Here is a 19,628-nt window from a genome sequence, read left to right on the forward strand (position 1 = left end):
AAAAAATTTCATTCGATCATGACAAATAAATGGCTAAAATATTTTTAAAGTTAATTGTGTGATTTCATAACTGTAGTCAATAAATTAAAATACAAATATTTTGGAATCATCTTATTAATAATTTAATGGCAATCACTAATCAAGAGTGGTGAATTATTTGATTTGCTTTTAATATTAAGTTAATTCAATTAAACTTTTGTTCTAGGTTATCTTACAAAATTAAATATTAATTTCAATTGTATTTTATCATAAATAAATAAAACTTCATTTTTCATTTTTAAGCCCATGTTGTCATGTACTTTTAAGCCTACTATATCTCTATATGAAATGGACATGCTTTTGTTTAGGGTTGTGTTATTTGAATATTAGAATACACGTACTGTATGTGAGAATATATATATAACTTTTGCTTGTATATATAACTCATATATTGAAAACTTACGAGTTATATAAGAAACTATATTGTATGCTACGGAAGCTTATTAAAGATAAAAATAGCACTATAGTACAAAGCAAAAGAAGTCTTATTAATCAAAACCGAACTCATCATGAATGCCATTGGATATAAACTATCATTGAACCATAAAAAAATGACACACTTGCATTACTTTACATTTATTATTCAGAAAACAAAAACCGCCATGAATCACCAAACTCATATGAAATAGTACATTAAATGAGATTAGAAATGAAAGCGTAACAGCATGAAAGCAATGCCAATAGTGAAATCACTGATATAAACATATACATGAAAGCTAACATATGCTGCGTGAAGTATAATCTTGGAACTGGGAATTACATCACAGTATGTTCCTTTTCATTCAGTTAGTACTTGGTTGAGAATATATTGATACTCTGTTTAAGGATTAACCTTTAGAATATTAGGCTAGCTGGGATTAACCTTTTCATTCCTCTTCATTCAGTCATTCAACATTTAGTTTGTGGATTTCTGTACTTTCTAAATTTGAATGTTATTTTGCTTGTATCGCATAATAGATGTACCACGGATAACAGATGCTGCATTGACAACGCAACTTTCGATTTCTCAAAAAACTAAATTCCATAACATAAACCTCAGGAGAAGACTTATTACTCTGTTGTTGCGACAACTCAACTTTTGATTTCTCAAGTGTAACAGCCCCAAACGCACCTTATTTCCCTACTTTCATAATCGAATTAACTATACACGAAACAAAAGAAGCTGACAACACGACAAAACATCTATCAACATGTGATACCATACTTCAAATTAAAAGCATAAACAAAATAGGGGAGAAGGAGAACAGTTGCTGATTTGAGTGAAGAGAGAGAATGTTTAGCTTTTATATTAGTGAAATAAAAGGGAAAGATACAAATTTTTCTTTAAAATAAATTCAAAATTACAGTATTGACCTCATCTTCACAATAGCGGTTTGTAAAGCACTATTGTGCCGCTATTTCAAAGGATAAGAACTACCTAATTCCAATATAAAGATCAAATCTGAAAGTGACAGCTAGCATGAAGGTGAAAGCAGGTACCAAATTAGCAATTGCTGAAGCAAGTGTTGGAGAACTATAATTAATACTAATATACCCCAAAATTTGAGATCCGCATCTACATAGCAGCACCATAAATTTCAAAAGAACACAAATCATCAGATTCAATAGGCCTTAATAATATTCAATCACTGTTGTTAAGTTAAGTATAAGGCCAATTTACCATTACCCTATTGACCCAAGAAGCAAACTTTTCCATATTATGGAGAAACTCAGTGGAGGAGGAACCATTCTTGATCTGCAAAAGACATGAAAACAAAACATGAAATTCTTTGTCAAGTGAAGTAGTATAAGTACCAAGTGCATGTTTGGAATGATGTCAGTCTGACAAAATCACAATAACACGCCATAATTCTATCGAACTCACCGTCAATCAAAACATGCACTAAATTATATACATATGTTTTTTTTTCTAATAATGAAATAAATGAAGAATTGTGAACCTTCTGGTGAAAAGAGTGACAGGAAGAAGAACAAAAGTACCAAGAGCATAAGCATAAGCAATAAAGACATGATTGTTCATTCTTTCAATTGTTGTTGCTTTGAACAAAGTGAGTAAACCCATATCAATAAATTCATTGCCTATAATCACAAAAACTGACAGAATATCCATTTTATGGCTTTAAAGTCGATTCAAATTATCCACTCTATAAAAAGCAATTCAACAAACACCAAACTCGAGAATCCAGAACAACTTCATCGGCTCGTGAATCCACCAAATTATCCACTCTATAGTATACATAGGATACAACATGCTTACGCAACATCTTCGAGACACTACATACATCACCAATACTGTTGGAGCAATGTGTAAGGATCACTTATTTAGGAGTGCTACAATCCAATTTTGTTTCGCTGTCAAGGGCTAAACAACTCAGGTGAAGGTTTTGACGACTATAATTGTTGTAGATAAAATGAAAATAAAAAACAACAAAATGTGATCAGAACCCAACAAACCTGCAATCTTTGCATTGTAAAGTAAAGTTCCCCTCCTGATTCTCTGTTAAATTTATGAAACTCATATAAGCTGGCTTCAATCAAAACATACGATTAACAAATGTTTCTGCAGTACGACAACAGAAAGGTATTTTGGACGAATTTTCTCCTTGAGCGAATTTTATGCAGAATTGTCTGTACTCGATTCTGTTGGCGATATAATGAGAGACCAGATATAACATCTTTGCTCCTTGCTACTTCACTGTTGTCAGTGGGGAGCAATGGAGACAACTCAGGCAAGTAATCAATCCCTGCCAGGTGCTGAGTCCATTTGTTAGGACGTGAAGTTCTCTGAGCATTGAACGTTATAGCATCTTGAACAAAAAGCGTAGCTTACTGCATCATCATTTAAACAAAAGAAAAGGAAGATAAATGATTAGTAGGATAATACATCAAAGATGCAGATAGCGAAATGAAGATCATGCCCGTAACAGGAAAGCAATCAAACCTAGTGAGGAAGCTCAAGGCCTTTATCACTAGGAAATAAATTGCATAAGATGTCATTTTCAGGACCATCATTAGATCCTTCTATTTCACGAACATCGTACTCCTGTCTGCTAACAAAGAGCATGAGTTATTCTTAATGCGTAAGAGTATACTGATGCCTAAAACAAAAAAAAGTGCTAGTACACAAAGGTTTTCTGCTTCCCATCAACTGACCTCTGGTTGAGCCTTCTCAATTGTTGCTCAGCGCAGAGAGGTTTTCAAATCTATACCAACTCCGCCATCCACAACACCTCCCATGGAATCAACCTCAGCATGTACAACATGAGCAGATTCGAAGTTACATTCATGCATTCCCGCCCTTAATATCTAAAAGCTTCACTTCCCATTTAATACAGAATCTGCTAATTTTGAAAGAATAAAAAGGGGTAGTGAATAAGGAATGAATCCAATAATATAGCAATTCGAAGGACACGGACTTTTTCTACAGCCGGACATTAGAAAATCAAACCACACAACAGAGATCAATTTCACACACAAATCAAAGTCACACAAACAGTATTTTATGATTATTTGATAACACGATTTTATATCGTATATTTAGCCTGAAATCCATAGATATTTATAGCATTTTCCGTTTATTATATTGATTTATTATGATATTACGCGAGTTTTTGCTTTGTTTCAGGTTTTACGCTCTTATTATGACTATTTGTGAAAAGGAGAAGAAATGGAGCTAAAACGACCACTATTTATGCCTAAAAGATGAAAAATGGGTGCTGAAGTAAAAAGGGAGTGCAAATAAGGCCCAAATATGCTAAAGAAGACCCAAAGGCCCAAAGGAGACGAACCAGCCCACTGAAGATCAAATGTGCGTGGCCCAAACCACACAAGCAAGTGGAGACGCACGTCTCCACGTCTCATTGGCCACGTCAGCAAAAGGGAGACGCACGTCTCCAGTCCCCTACATTCTCTCCACTTGAGACGCACGTCTCCGAGTCCAAGTCTGCCGGAGCTCCTCTTTTCACGCAATCCAACTGCAAAGCCTCGCCTATAAATAGAGGCAGATACTTCACTTCAACCTGTCCGATTTCCTGCTAACGAAGTGCTGCCGAAATTGTACCGTGCATTATATTTTCTGCCTTCCTTTAATTCAAACAGTTATTTTCTCACAACGATTTCTACACCGGAAATTGTTGTGAACCTTTTATAAATCTAGCCTTACGTTAGATTTATCGCCTTTTATTTCCCTTGTTTTATTTTCCGTCCGTTTAAATTCCGAAGAACGATCCAGCCAACCTGTGGTGGAAGTTCAGTACTCGAAGATTCAATTGCAATTTATTTAATTCAGGTTTAATATTTACCGCTTTTATTTATATATTTATTTGCATGATATATTATATGCCAATTAACACGCCTTTTATTATAAGTCAAATTAATTCATGCATGCTTAACTGTATTAATATGTCTGGCTAAATTACTAAGGTATCGGTATGTAAAGTAAGTTAACCGTAGGGATCCGAAATAAATTGGCTTAATTATGTTTTGTTAATTATGACCTGTTTTTGGTTTGTATGTCTAATTTAATTAGTAAGTCTTAAGAACAATAGAGCGAAAGTTTGAGATCTTAAGACGGTCAAAGGTTAAAATCAATAGAGCGAAAGTTTGAGATCTTTAACTGGATAGTAGACATAGGACATTAGTTTTAAGGATGGAGAAAGTGTATTAAAACTAATTAGAACTTATTTATTTTCAAAAAATTGTTTTTACACCCGAGCGGGATGGCAAAAGCGTACGTTAGGGATATTAGCATGTTCCGAGTCAACAGAGCGAAAGTTTGAGATTAGGAGATTTAAATAGATAACAACTTCATAAAACAGGCATTTTATTAATTACGTTGTTTCCAAAAAGCTTTTCTAAAATCTAATGGGATGGCGAAAGCGTACATTAGGATTAGGATAGTAATCTAAATCAACAGAGCGAAAGTTTGAGACGAGGATTTTTAACCAATTGAATTAGTAAAGATTTTTAATTAAATTATGCAAAAGCCAATGGACCTTCGGATCACCTTAAGTTAAACGAAATACATGCTGATATCTGTCTTTTATTATATTCTTTATTTCTCACAATCACTTTCCCTTAGGAACAATCGAAATATTAGTAGCCCTAGCTTTACATAGTAACCTTAGATAACGGTAGATCGATTCATAGTCCCTGTGGATTCGATATCTTTTAAAACTACACGACACGACTGAGCACTTGCAGTCATCAGATTAGTAGACACGTAAAGTCGCGATCAAGTTTTTGGCGCCGTTGCCGGGGACTATTTAAGTCGATATCGTAACTCACTGTTACACCGTAGAGACTAGGGAAATTCTTTCCTTTCTTTCTGAAAGATTGTCTGCCAAATACTCGTTCACAAGGAGGAGATTTAATACAACGAATTAACGAGATCGAACGTTTCATTAACGTCAAACGTCGAGCTCGCAATCTTCCCGAAGTAGCACCAATTCCGATTAATCAGGAATTGACTTTTACTGATCAAATCAATCAAATCACTCCAAAATTAGAGATGGCTGCTCTTCGTCCTCTTAGAGACTATGCCGCTCCTTCGCGCGCTGAACCGCATTCAAGTATCGCACCACCTGCGATTGAGGCGAACAATTTCGAACTGAAACCTTCGTTGGTCCAAGCTGTTCAACAGAATCAATTCTCTGGAAGCCCTGCAGACGACCCCAACCTCCATTTATCTGTGTTCGTGCAATACGCCGACACTGTCAAAGCTAACAACGTTAGTTCCGAAGCCATTCGATTACGTCTCTTTCCTTTCTCCTTGAGAGATAGAGCTAGAGCGTGGCTTCAATCCCTGCCTTCTAATTCCATAACTACATGGGACGAATTGAAGAGAGTATTCTTAGCGAGATACTTTCCGCCTAGCAAAACTGCTATGCTCAGAGGTCAAATCAACGGATTTACCCAGAAAGATAACGAATCACTCTTCGAAGCTTGGGAACGTTACAAGGACATGCTTAGACTATGCCCTCATCATGGACTCGAACCATGGCTGATCATCTATACTTTCTATGGTGGTCTCCTATATAACACTAAAATGACTATAGATGCCGCTGATGGCGGAGCACTTATGGACAAACCCCATGATGAAGCATACAACCTCATAGAGAACATGGCACAGAACCATTACCAATGGGGTGGAGAACGAGCCGCTCTAGAGAAAGCCCAAACCAAAGGAGGAATGTACGAAATAAGTGGTATAGACCGCGTTAACGCTAAAGTAGACGCTTTAACTCAAAAGATCGAGAACTTAGCCATCACTCCTTCAGCCACCGTTGCTGCTGTAACACCTAACTGCGAGATTTGTGGATTGACTGGACACGCAGTTGCCGAATGTCAACTCTTGACTGGATTCCCATCTGATCAAGTAAACTATGCTCAAGGAAACCCTTATTCTAACACGTACAACCCTGGATGGAAAAACCACCCGAACTTTTCTTATAAAAACAACAACGCGCTGTACGCGCCTGGACAAGCACCTGTTGTACCACCTGGCTACCAAAAAGCGCCTGTAGCTGCTCAAAACACCCCTAGGAAGTCAAACCTAGAAATCATGATGGAGAACTTTATAGCTTCCCAACAACAAACCAATAAGGACTTCCTGAATCAGAACATCCACAATAGCGAGCAACTAAAACAACTATCGAACAAAGTAGATGCCTTAGCTACGCATAATAAAATGTTAGAAACGCAAATTTCACAAGTAGCTCAACAACAAGCACCTACTGCTGCCCTTGCTGGCACGTTTCCTGCTCAACCACAACCTAATCCTAAAGGACATGCGAACGCGATAACACTACGAAGTGGAACGAACTACGATGGACCTATTGATCCTAGAACTCAAAACGCACCCATGTCCCAACAAGAGCCAAAGGAAACCCAAAAGACATCAACCGATGATCAAACTGCTAAGACCAATGAGAGAAACAACGAAGTGGAACCTGCAAAAGAGAAACCTTACGTTCCACCACCACCTTATAAGCCACTAATTCCTTACCCTCAGAGATTAGCTAAATCAAAAACCGAAGCGCAATTTAAAAGATTTGTAGAACTTCTGAAACAATTAAACATAACCATACCGTTCACAGAAGCCATAACTGAAATGCCTTCGTACGCTAAATTCCTAAAAGAAATCCTATCAAACAAAAAGAAACTCGAGGATAACGAAACAATAACGCTTACCGCCGAATGTAGCGCTATCATCCAGAATAACATGCCTCCAAAACTGAAAGATCCTGGTAGTTTCTCTATACCCTGCGTAATAGGAAAAACCATCATAGAGAAAGCCCTGTGCGATTTAGGAGCCAGTGTTAGTTTGATGCCTCTTTCAACCTGTAAGAAACTAAATCTGGGTGAGCTTAAAGCAACGAGAATGTCTCTTCAATTAGCTGACCGTTCAGTCAAATACCCTGTAGGAATGTTAGAAAATATCCCTGTTCGTGTAGGTCAATTCTACATCCCAACTGACTTCATCATTATGGATATCCAAGAAGATTCTAACATCCCGATCATATTAGGAAGACCATTCTTAGCAACCGCTGGTGCAATCATAGATGTCAAGCGAGGGAAGCTTACTTTCGAAGTAGGAGAAGAGAAAATAGAATTTATACTTTCACAATTCCTAAAAGCACCCTCTATAATTGACACATGCTGCTCTGCCGACATAATCGACGAGTGTGTTAATGAAATAAAATCCGAACCAAATAAGGAAACCGAGACCCTAAAAATTCCTATACCGCCAATCTTTGAAGATGACAACTGGCGTGGGGAATATCAAGATGACCATCTGAGTGAATGTTTAGCCTTAACTCCTGATCCTATACCTGGACCGAAGAAACCTGCTATAGAACTGAAAACACTGCCTACCGATCTTAGATACGAATTCCTAGACGAAGAACGTAACCGACCAGTTATAGTTAACGCTGACTTAGGACAAACCGAGACTGTAAAATTACTTACTGTCCTGAGAAAATACCCAACCGCTTTAGGATATAACATATCAGATTTGAAAGGAATAAGTCCTTCCCTCTGTATGCACCGCATTATGCTTGAAGACGATTGTAAAACCTCTAGAGAACATCAGAGGCGAATAAATCCTATTATGAGCGATGTGGTTAAAAAGGAAATCCAAAAACTGCTAGAAGCCGGAATAATATATCCTATATCCGATAGTAAATGGGTTAGTCCTGTTCATGTCGTACCAAAGAAAGGAGGAGTTACTGTAATCACTAACGCAAAAGGCGAATCTGTAGCACAACGTACCCAAACTGGATGGAGAATGTGCATTGACTATAGGAAGCTAAACAAAGCTACCCGAAAAGACCATTTCCCTTTACCTTTCATAGATCAAATGCTCGAACGCCTAGCTAAACACTCACATTTCTGTTATCTGGATGGATACTCCGGATTTTTCCAAATTCCTATCCACCCTGACGACCAAGAGAAGACCACGTTTACCTGTCCTTATGGTACATTCGCTTATAGACGAATGCCTTTTGGGCTTTGCAATGCACCCGCGACCTTCCAAAGATGCATGATGGCAATATTTGCCGACTTCCTAGATGGAATAATGGAGGTCTTTATGGACGACTTCTCTGTCTGTGGAGGAAGTTTTGAAACATGTTTAGAGAACCTTGAATTGGTACTTAAACGATGCGTAAGCGTTAACCTAGTCCTTAATTGGGAAAAGTGCCATTTCATGGTTCGACAAGGAATTGTACTTGGACACATCGTATCTGATAGAGGGATCGAAGTAGATAAAGCCAAAATCGAAATTATCGAAAACCTTCAACCTCCCAAAACTGTTAGAGAAATAAGAAGTTTTCTAGGACACGCTGGTTTTTATCGACGTTTCATTAAGGATTTCTCTAAAATAACCAAACCCTTAACTGAATTACTAATGAAAGACGCCGAATTCATTTTTACCGATAAATGCACTGAAGCATTTTATACGCTTAAACGAGCATTAATCTCTGCGCCAATTATGCAATCTCCCGACTGGAATGAACCTTTCGAAATAATGTGCGACGCAAGTGATTATGCTGTAGGAGCCGTTCTAGGGCAAAGAAAAGATAAGAAACTACATGTCATATATTATGCGAGTAGAACTCTAGACGAAGCTCAAATGAATTATGCCACGACAGAAAAAGAATTATTACCTGTCGTATTTGCATTAGACAAGTTCCGTTCTTACCTGGTAGGAGCCAAAATAATCATATACACTGACCACGCCGCCATTAGGTACCTCCTAACCAAGAAAGACGCCAAACCGATACTTTTGAGATGGATCCTGTTACTACAAGAGTTCGACTTGGAAATTAAAGATAAAAAGGGAATTGAAAATGTCGTAGCAGATCACCTCTCTCGATTGGAAAATCTGAAACCCGAACAAGTACCAATTGACGATGATTTCCCTTATGAAAGACTCATCGCTCAGTTAGAAGCCAATGAATTCGAACCATACCATCCAAACACTGAAACCAACAAATTAGCAGAAATAGCTTTAGTCCGCTCTGACACACCTTGGTATGCAGATTTCGTAAACTACCTAGCTGCTGGTGTGCTTCCTCCTGATCTAAGTTACCAACTGAAGAAGAAATTCTTCCATGACCTAAAACATTACTATTGGGACGATCCACTCCTGTTCAAAAGAGGCCCCGATGGAATCTTTAGACGTTGTGTACCCGAGGAAGAAATAGGAAGTATAATAACACACTGCCATTCTGCACCGTGTGGAGGACACCATAGCACATCTAGAACCTGCGCCAAAATCCTTCAATCTGGACTCTTCTGGCCCAACATGTGGAAAGACGTTTATTTTGCTGTACTAAACTATGATAGATGCCAACGAACCGGAAACATTTCGAGACGCGATGAAATGCCTCAAAAAGGCATTCTGGAAGTAGAAATATTTGACGTCTGGGGAATAGACTTTATGGGTCCGTTTCCATCATCGTTTGGAAATCAATATATACTTGTAGCCGTCGATTACGTTTCAAAATGGATAGAAGCTATCGCTTCTCCTACAAACGATACACGAGTAGTTATCAAACTCTTCAAAAACGTCATCTTTCCTAGGTTCGGTGTGCCTAGACTAGTAATTAGCGATGGTGGTTCCCATTTCATTTCAAGAATACTTGAGAAACTCCTTCGAAAATATGGAGTAAATCATCGAATAGCTACACCATACCATCCACAAACAAGCGGACAAGTAGAAGTATCTAACCGCGAAATAAAACAAATATTGGAGAAAACTGTTGCTATATCTAGAAAAGATTGGTCAACCAAGCTAAATGAAGCTTTATGGGCTTATAGAACAGCTTTCAAAACTCCAATAGGAACTACCCCATTCAAACTCGTTTATGGAAAATCATGCCACCTCCCGGTAGAGTCAGAACATAAAGCTTATTGGGCCATTAAGAACTTAAACCTAAACTACACTGCCGCTGGTGAGAAACGACTTCTAGACATAAACGAATTAGAAGAACTTAGACAAGACGCTTACGAAAACGCCAAAATCTATAAAGAGAGAACGAAAAAATGGCACGACAAGCGTATATCTAGGAAAATTTTTAGCATAGGCGATAAAGTACTTTTGTTTAATTCTAGACTAAAATTATTTCCTGGGAAGTTACGATCTAGATGGTCTGGCCCTTTGGAAATAACTAACATATTTCCGAGCGGAGCGATAGAAATCAAAGGAGAAACCGTCAAACCTTTTGTCATAAATGGGCAACGTCTTAAGTATTACCATCATCTCGAACACGATGAAAACATCGAACTTTTTAAACTTGACGAGCTGCCCGCTCATTCGAAAAAATAGTTTTCTATTTTTAAAATCGTCGAGCTTACGACATAAAACAAAGCGCTTGGTGGGAGACAACCCACATTTATTTATTCTTTTATTTTATTTTTATTTTTATTTTTAATCTTTTATTTTCATTTAAATAATCTATTCTATTTTTAATTATTTTAATTTTAATCATTTTTACATTTTTCCTACATTTTATAATAACTACTATAATTATAACTGCTATCTTAATTCGAGAAAATATTCCCTTTTTTATAATTATATTTATTATTATAATTTGTTACATTTTTATATTATTTTTATTTTTATTTTTATTTTTCTTCCTTTTAAATCAACACTAGCCTAGTTCTAACTTAATCTTAATATTTTCAACTTCTAGGTTTTCTTAACTACTAACTAAGATGCAAGAAGTCGATAATATGGAAGTTGTGTTCCTTGGTAGAGGACAAGAAGCAAGATTTGATAAGCTGGCTGAAAGACAAATGGATTTGACTTGCTACCCTCACCAACCGACTATGGTTAGACTTGGTATCGAAGAAAGCGTTCTACACCTGCTAAACCAAATTGGTTGGACTGGTTCTCACCTGTTCCGCAAGTTTAGTACCTACCGAAAGCTCACTCTGGAATTCTTGAGCTCCCTGACCTATCTTCCTAACTGTGGACAAGGACTGAGAAAAGGAGTCATTCTCTTTAGACTCTTTGGTATGGAATTTAACTTTTGCATCCGAGATTTTGCTGAAATGCTAGAACTACCTCATGGATCAGATGCATACATCCAAGTAGCTGAAGACAGCCTTGCGTACTGGGAGTTGGAACGATATCGGGGCAAGATCACTGGAAACGATAACCCTGAAGAGAACGAATTCCAATCTGAGAACATCCATAACCCCGCTTTCAGATACTTCCATAAGATCATTGCTCACTACATCTTTGGTAAACCCGATAATGTCACTGAAGTTTCTAGAGAAGAGTTATTCATCATGTTCTGCTCCTCTCAGAATCGCCCGGTCAATGCCATCGCATTCATGCTAACAAACTTCGAGCGCATCACGCAAGACGAAGTTGCACCTATTAGGATCGGCGGATTTGTCACTATGATTGCTAATGCTATAGGAATGAGAATACCTCTGCTTAGATTGACACCTCTTGGTTCCCACAATTCTATGGACATTCACTTCTGCTTTAACCGAGGTATCATCGGTAACCTTGGACCTGATCAGTTTGATTTGCTCATTGATAACAAAGTATTGGATCAGTTCACCTTACCGAGTCCAAGGACGAGTGTGCACAACCCTGCTAACTGGCTTTACTATGGTCAGATTCCTGAGAGAGAACCCTCACCTGAAACCCCTCAAGCTTATGAACATTTTGATGAGGAAATGCACGTATCAGAATCTGAGCCTGACACTCCTCCTGGATACTATGACCCTAATCCTGAAGATGAACCCATTCCTGATTATGAACCTCTTTCTGAAGATGAACCTATACCCGAGTATGAGCCTGAGACTCCTTCTGAAAATTCTGCTGATGATTACACTATTGATATGACTGATGTCGAGCTCGAGCCACAACAACCCGTTGCATCCACCGCATCAGTGAACCAAAGAATGCCTAATCAGAACACACACAAGCAAGCCATCACTGCACTGCAACAAGATGTACAACATGTGCACAACGAGCTACACACTTTGCAAATGCACTTCTTCGATTTCATCGACACCGTCAATGCTCAATTCGACGAATTCTTTAAACACATTTACTCTAATGTGCACAACAATAGACGTGGCTAGATGTTACCATTTAGATTTTTAGATTTTATTTCTAGTTTTAGTAATTTCAATTTCTAAGTTTAGATTTCACTTTCTGCACTTTTACATTCTATTTCTGTCAACACTCAGTACCAGTTTAATATTAAATGCAAAATTTTATTCATTACTGCTACTGTGTTATACTGCATTACTATTAACTACTATGTATTCCTGTTTACCATATTTTTGCTGTTTATAGTATAATACAATGACACTGTACTGAGCTAGTATTCTGTATTAATGCTACTGTCAGAACTGGTCCACACCTGCACGCGTGAAACCCACTTACCTGAGCTAGGAGACGCACGTCTCCATTCATGTGGGACCGCACGCATAGGACAGGAGACACACGTCTCCATGCCTGTCCCCCAGCAGACTGGCTGCCTGAGACGCGCGCCTTCCCAAGGCCAGCAGTCTGCACCTTTTGACCATGCAGAAGACTCTCTTTACTCCCCATTTTGAATTTTGAATTTGAATTTCAAAATTCATCATTCAATCTTCTTCATTCTTCCCATTATTTCTTCCATTTAAACACCATAAACCTCATTCATCCTCCATCATTCACCTCTTTAACTCTACATCATTTCCCATTCTTCTATTCCATTCAAACTTCAAACACCACCATAATTCCATTTTAATTCTACATTAACCACACCATTTTCAAACCTCACTATAAAACCACACCACCACCACTCTTATTCTTCACAACCTCCATACCATTTTCTACCCTTCTACTCTCCATTCTATTTTTCTTTCCAAACTCACCATGCCTCCATGTTCAATCATCCGTAGTGTGCGTCTAGAGAGACCACCCCCTAACCTTAACAATATTATTTTCCGAGAAGACGACAACGATGCTCAAAGAACCAAATACCTCGCGTTCTATGAACGTTCGGTTGTTCCCACAAAATTTGTGAACATCGAATGTCTAGAAACTCTTGGTCTCATTGATGGTGTCACCCGTTTACTCACTAAATCTAGCCTACACCATCTTTGTACCGAACCCGTACCAACTTACGAGCCGCTCGTCTTAGAGTTCTTGAGCTCTTTCAACTACGACACTCCTTCTGATCAACCACTCTCAACCGGTAGCATCCAATTTCGGATGTTCAACCGTGAATATACTCTGGATCAAGAAGTAGTGGCTACGTACTTGCATTTTAATAATGCACCAAATGCTCTCCGCACAATTTTTCAAGAACTCAATGGTCGTTCATGGGAACAACATGCTTTCGACCTCTGGTTTAATCTCACTGGCGAAGTTCCTACTGGTTGGAGGGCTCTACATGCTTCTCACATTCAAAACCCCGCTATACGTTATTTTTAACGTGTTTTGGGGCATACCATTTTTGCGAGATCCAACAACCATAAGGTAAATCAGCATGAATTATTTTTCCTTTATTGTGCGCTAAACAACCTCCGTTTCAATGCCGCACCTTTTATGCTCCAACACATCCAAAGTTGCGTCAACGCCCCTGCTACAAACCCCTTTCTGTTTGGCGGAATTATTACTTCCTTGGCCTGTGCCTTAGGTCTTGGTGATGAACTCATCTCCCTCTCTCATCTCATGATGCCTGCTCAATCACTCGACCTCACTTATTGACGTGACTCCCACTTGGTTTCACCCCGCCATGATGGCCGATACACTTTGGTCGTCAACAAAGTTCTGATTCCTTATGTCGTCCTTCCATGCCCAGAAAGAATCAACATCCGTTATGTTCAGCGTTGGAGGCTTATTGAAGACAATCCTCAAGATAACCAACCTGAACAACCTAATGAACCTGTGGATGCAAATGAAGAAGAACTCAACCAAGGGCAAGTTGATGTCAACCAACCTCCTCAAAACAACCCTCCGCCTATCACTCTTGATGCCATGTATGCTGCAATTCAACGACAAGACCATCTTTTTCAAGCTATGCAGACAAACCAAAATGAAACACTGAGGCTTATTCGAGAGATGCAACAAGAGCACCGTGACTATGCTATTAGAAACGAAGGCCAATACACTGAAATTGCTACACAATTGCATGATCTTAACATTCGTGTGAGTGGCTCTCCTACTGATAGACGTCGCCGTGTTCGTACAAGAGGCGCAAGCAGTTCTCGCAACCGCAACACTGAGGAGTAGTTCTCATGCATTGAGGACACTGCATCATTTAAGTCTGGGGGAGTCGTATCACTTATTTTAGTTTTATTTCCTTTTAGTTTATTTCCCTTCCTTGTAATGTTTTTCTAATTCAATAAAGAATATTTATGGAATTTCAAGTCTTATCTTTATAATTCCGTAGTTATTTCAATTTCTTCCATTTTCTTGAGCCATAACAAATTTTTTGCTCCTAAACGATAAACGCAAAACCCCACACGTTCGAGAAATACGAAGCTACTCAAACACCAAATGCATAGAAATTGACTTAGATTCAAGTCAATATCCTTATTGTCCCAACACTCTAAAACCCCCAAGTATGCGTAACCGATTTGAATACCCTTTATACCGAAACCATCGACTTTAATTTTTGAAGTAACCCTTAGTAGTTTATTCTAGCAGTCGGCACCGTCTTAGATACAAACTACGCAGAGAGTCGATGAATATAAGTGTATGATCCTCATAAAAATAATTATGTGTTTAACCGTAACAAGAAATGTGCCTACTAAGTAAGGTGATCCTCACAAGATCATTTAACCTAACGGTCGCAAATCTCAAATACAAAGAATTTAAAAACTCATTGTTGATTGGTTCAGAAGTCATCTGGTACTGAACTTGGTAGGAAGGACTATTGTCCGATTCCCCGCGATCTACAAATGAGCGCTAAGGAGTATACCACATAATTGTGCCAGAACTCCATAAGAAGGATCATAGTCACTAACCAACTACTCTGCTATGCGCGTGTCAAGATAATGGGCTTAATGTGATTGCGCGTGAATGAAAAGGGTAAAACATGATGACGAGTCAAGGTCGAGCTATAATGGCATGATTCAGATTGGTATGCATACTGGGAGTTGTCTAGTGTCGCTACTATAAGTTTATTGCTAGGATATGGAACATTATCTTCAAACAAGAACACTATGTAGCTGAGTATGACCGAACGACATGGTGGAAGCATATTTCATTTCGCTGTCCTCTTATCTTTATCTTGTTATTTTGCCTTTGGACAAGCAAAGGTTCAAGTCTGGGGGAATTTGATAACACGATTTTATATCGTATATTTAGCCTGAAATCCATAGATATTTATAGCATTTTCCGTTTATTATATTGATTTATTATGATATTACGCGAGTTTTTGCTTTGTTTCAGGTTTTACGCTCTTATTATGACTATTTGTGAAAAGGAGAAGAAATGGAGCTAAAACGACCACTATTTATGCCTAAAAGATGAAAAATGGATGCTGAAGTAAAAAGGGAGTGCAAATAAGGCCCAAATATGCTAAAGAAGACCCAAAGGCCCAAAGGAGACGAACCAGCCCACTGAAGATCAAATGTGCGTGGCCCAAACCACACAAGCAAGTGGAGACGCACGTCTCCACGTCTCATTGGCCACGTCAGCAAAAGGGAGACGCACGTCTCCAGTCCCCTACATTCTCTCCACTTGAGACGCACGTCTCAAGTCTTCAACGAAGCTTCCCCAATAATCGGAGACGCACGTCTCCGAGTCCAAGTCTGCTGGAGCTCCTCTTTTCACGCAATCCAACTGCAAAGCCCCGCCTATAAATAGAGGCATATACTTCACTTCAACCTGTCCGATTCCTGCTAACGAAGTGCTGCCGAAATTGTACCGTGCATTATATTTTCTGCCTTCCTTTAATTCAAACAGTTATTTTCTCACAACGATTTCTACACCGGAAATTGTTGTGAACCTTTTATAAATCTAGCCTTACGTTATATTTATCGCCTTTTATTTCCCTTGTTTTATTTTCCGTCCGTTTAAATTCCGAAGAACGATCCAGCCAACCTGTGGTGGAAGTTCAGTACTCGAAGATTCAATTGCAATTTATTTAATTCAGGTTTAATATTTACCGCTTTTATTTATATATTTATTTGCATGATATATTATATGCCAATTAACATGACTTTTATTATAAGCCAAATTAATTCATGCATGCTTAACTGTATTAATATGTCTGGCTAAATTACTAAGGTATCGGTATGTAAAGTAAGTTAACCGTAGGGATCCGAAATAAATTGGCTTAATTATGTTTTGTTAATTATGACCTGTTTTTGGTTTGTATGTCTAATTTAATTAGTAAGTCTTAAGAACAATAGAGCGAAAGTTTGAGATCTTAAGACGGTCAAAGGTTAAAATCAATAGAGCGAAAGTTTGAGATCTTTAACTGGATAGTAGACATAGGACATTAGTTTTAAGGATGGCGAAAGCGTATTAAAACTAATTAGAACTTATTTATTTTCAAAAAATTGTTTTTACACCCGAGCGGGATGGCGAAAGCGTACGTTAGGGATATTAGCATGTTCCGAGTCAACAGAGCGAAAGTTTGAGATTAGGAGATTTAAATAGATAACAACTTCATAAAACAGGCATTTTATTAATTACGTTGTTTCCAAAAAGCTTTTCTAAAATCTAATGGGATGGCGAAAGCGTACATTAGGATTAGGATAGTAATCTAAATCAACAGAGCGAAAGTTTGAGACGAGGATTTTTAACCAATTGAATTAGTAAAGATTTTTAATTAAATTATGCAAAAGCCAATGGACCTTCGGATCACCTTAAGTTAAACGAAATACTTGCTGATATCTGTCATTTATTATATTCTTTATTTCTCACAATCACTTTCCCTTAGGAACAATCGAAATATTAGTAGCCCTAGCTTTACATAGTAACCTTAGATAACGGTAGATCGATTCATAGTCCCTGTGGATTCGATATCTTTTAAAACTACACGACACGACTGTGCACTTGCAGTCATCAGATTAATAGACACGTAAAGTCGCGATCATTATTAATGGTGTAAAGTTATAAAACTAAAGTCTAAGTATATTAGTTATATATTAAGTTGAGAAAGGAGAACGTTTACCTAAAGATCCGACGTGTATCGACTTGCGCATTAGCTCGTTCTGAACCTCCTTTAAGGAGTTCAAAGGTTGTTGACATTCACAACTTTTTTGATGATTCTCCTTCTTGAGCTCCCACAACTCCCTCTTTGTTATTGCTAGCTCTTTTGTCTGACACTCAAAATCTCTTTTCAGCTATTTAATATAGAGAAACATACACATTTTCTTGATCAAAGTAACATAATTATCACTATTTAATATAGAGAAACATACTCGTAAGAACAACAATTCTGCTTCCTGAGACACTCCAGCATCTTCCGACACTTCATTATCTCCTTTTGCAGCACAACAATCTATATAGTTGGAGTCTAAGATTTATACAACATAGAAGCGAATTTTAAATAGGTGCGCCTATGAACCGTTAGCGTAATCGGAGAAACCCAAATCGAAACGAACCGTCACCTGAAATTCAAAGCATAAACAAAATCAAAATACTACAAAGAGCCGATAAATCTCTCTCATTGCCATCCTTTCTTTTTTATGGCCAAGCAAACTCGTGCTTCATCATCGAACCTGCGTAAACCCACAGCAAAATTAGGTCACGGCTTATCCAAACAGAATTTAACAAATCATACAAAGTAATAACAAACACTGATGCATAAGCATCATCAGAAATTGCATCGGCCATGGATCTTTCCCCTTCCGCATGAGCCAACACCATGAAACTTGAAACTTTGAAAACTAAATCAAAATCAAACTTGAAAAAGATAGAAGAAGAAATCAAAAGCCCGATGAAAGAGAAACGGTTTTGTGAAACCGCTGTAGAAGAAGATTGGAGAGGAAGATTGAAATCGCTGTAGAAGAAGAAGAATGAAAATGAGTGAAGAAGAATGAAAGGGAGTGATAAATATGCAAGGCATGAAGTCATTATTACTGTAAGTAGTTTGGAATGTGGATGGGCAGAGAGAATAAAGAATGGGTAACTGCAAGATCATGGGAGGTTGAGAGGTTTAAAGTTCCACCCTTACAACTGCCGCAACACACAATGAGGAGGAAATGATGTGGAATTTTGTGAGAGTGAGGAGTTGATGTGGCAGGCCTTAGGATTGAGAAAAAGGGAGACTCTTCTTATATGATAGATTAGTTTGGACAAATCCAAATTCAAAACTTGAGTGAAATAATTATTGGTCAACCTTTATTTACTTTATAATTCATATTATGAGAATCTATTACATTTTTGGAATTAAGATAAAAATGATTATAGATATTAAAATCTTTAGTTAATACAATTACAACATTATTTAAATAAAAAACTCAATCAAATTAGATGATCAATTTAATTTATGCAATTATCTTATCTTATATATAGTAACCTTAATTTTTTTTTTAATCTTTCATTATAAATAATCTTTTTTGAAACATGTAATACAATAAATATAAATACATAGTGAGTATTATGTTACCTTTGAATTTAGTTAAGTACATTTATTATAATACCTACTTACTTATCATAATACCTAAGAATTTACCTATATCTATAATAACATATATAATAACATATAAAGGGAATTTTTTTTTGCTTTATGCGCTTTGGTTCTTAGGAAAATGGAGCTCTAGAGTTCGTGTCGTGAGGTTATGGCATTGGCCAAATATTGTTCCTCCAACTAGTTCCTCCAACTAGTGTTCCTCCCAAAAATCGAACTCGGTATTCTCCGAACCTTCGTCCTAGCAGGAGCTCGTTTATCACTCGAGCCCAGTTACTTGATTAGATGACTATCTTTTTGTGTACCCTATTTTCGTTCCCATTCTACCCTCTATTTATTGTGAATATTTCAAAAAAATAATTAAAGAAGACAACCGAAAGTGGTTAAGTGAAAGTTGATTAACTTATTTTTTAAAAAAAACTTCTATCTCACGCTTTCATAAACATAATTTTCAATTTTCACTTTTAAAAATCAATA

General features: G+C 37.6%; 1 long non-coding RNA gene and 1 other non-coding gene across 2 annotated transcripts; both read right to left on the bottom strand.

Annotated features, from left to right (window-relative positions):
• Positions 1-3,195: 3,195 nt before the first annotated feature.
• LOC131619346 (uncharacterized) lies at positions 3,196-18,419 on the bottom strand. The gene is made up of 3 exons (XR_009288944.1): positions 17,941-18,419; positions 17,691-17,838; positions 3,196-3,377 (listed from the first exon to the last, which is right to left on the bottom strand). It is a non-coding gene; the product is annotated as an uncharacterized LOC131619346 (long non-coding RNA).
• Positions 5,924-6,030, bottom strand: LOC131645307 (small nucleolar RNA R71). Its single transcript, XR_009296937.1, has one exon. It is a non-coding gene; the product is annotated as a small nucleolar RNA R71 (small nucleolar RNA).
• Positions 18,420-19,628: the final 1,209 nt, after the last annotated feature.

The sequence above is a fragment of the Vicia villosa genome, linkage group LG1, assembly GCF_029867415.1.
Source record: "Vicia villosa cultivar HV-30 ecotype Madison, WI linkage group LG1, Vvil1.0, whole genome shotgun sequence".
In the NCBI taxonomy this organism is placed as follows: domain Eukaryota; kingdom Viridiplantae; phylum Streptophyta; class Magnoliopsida; order Fabales; family Fabaceae; genus Vicia; species Vicia villosa.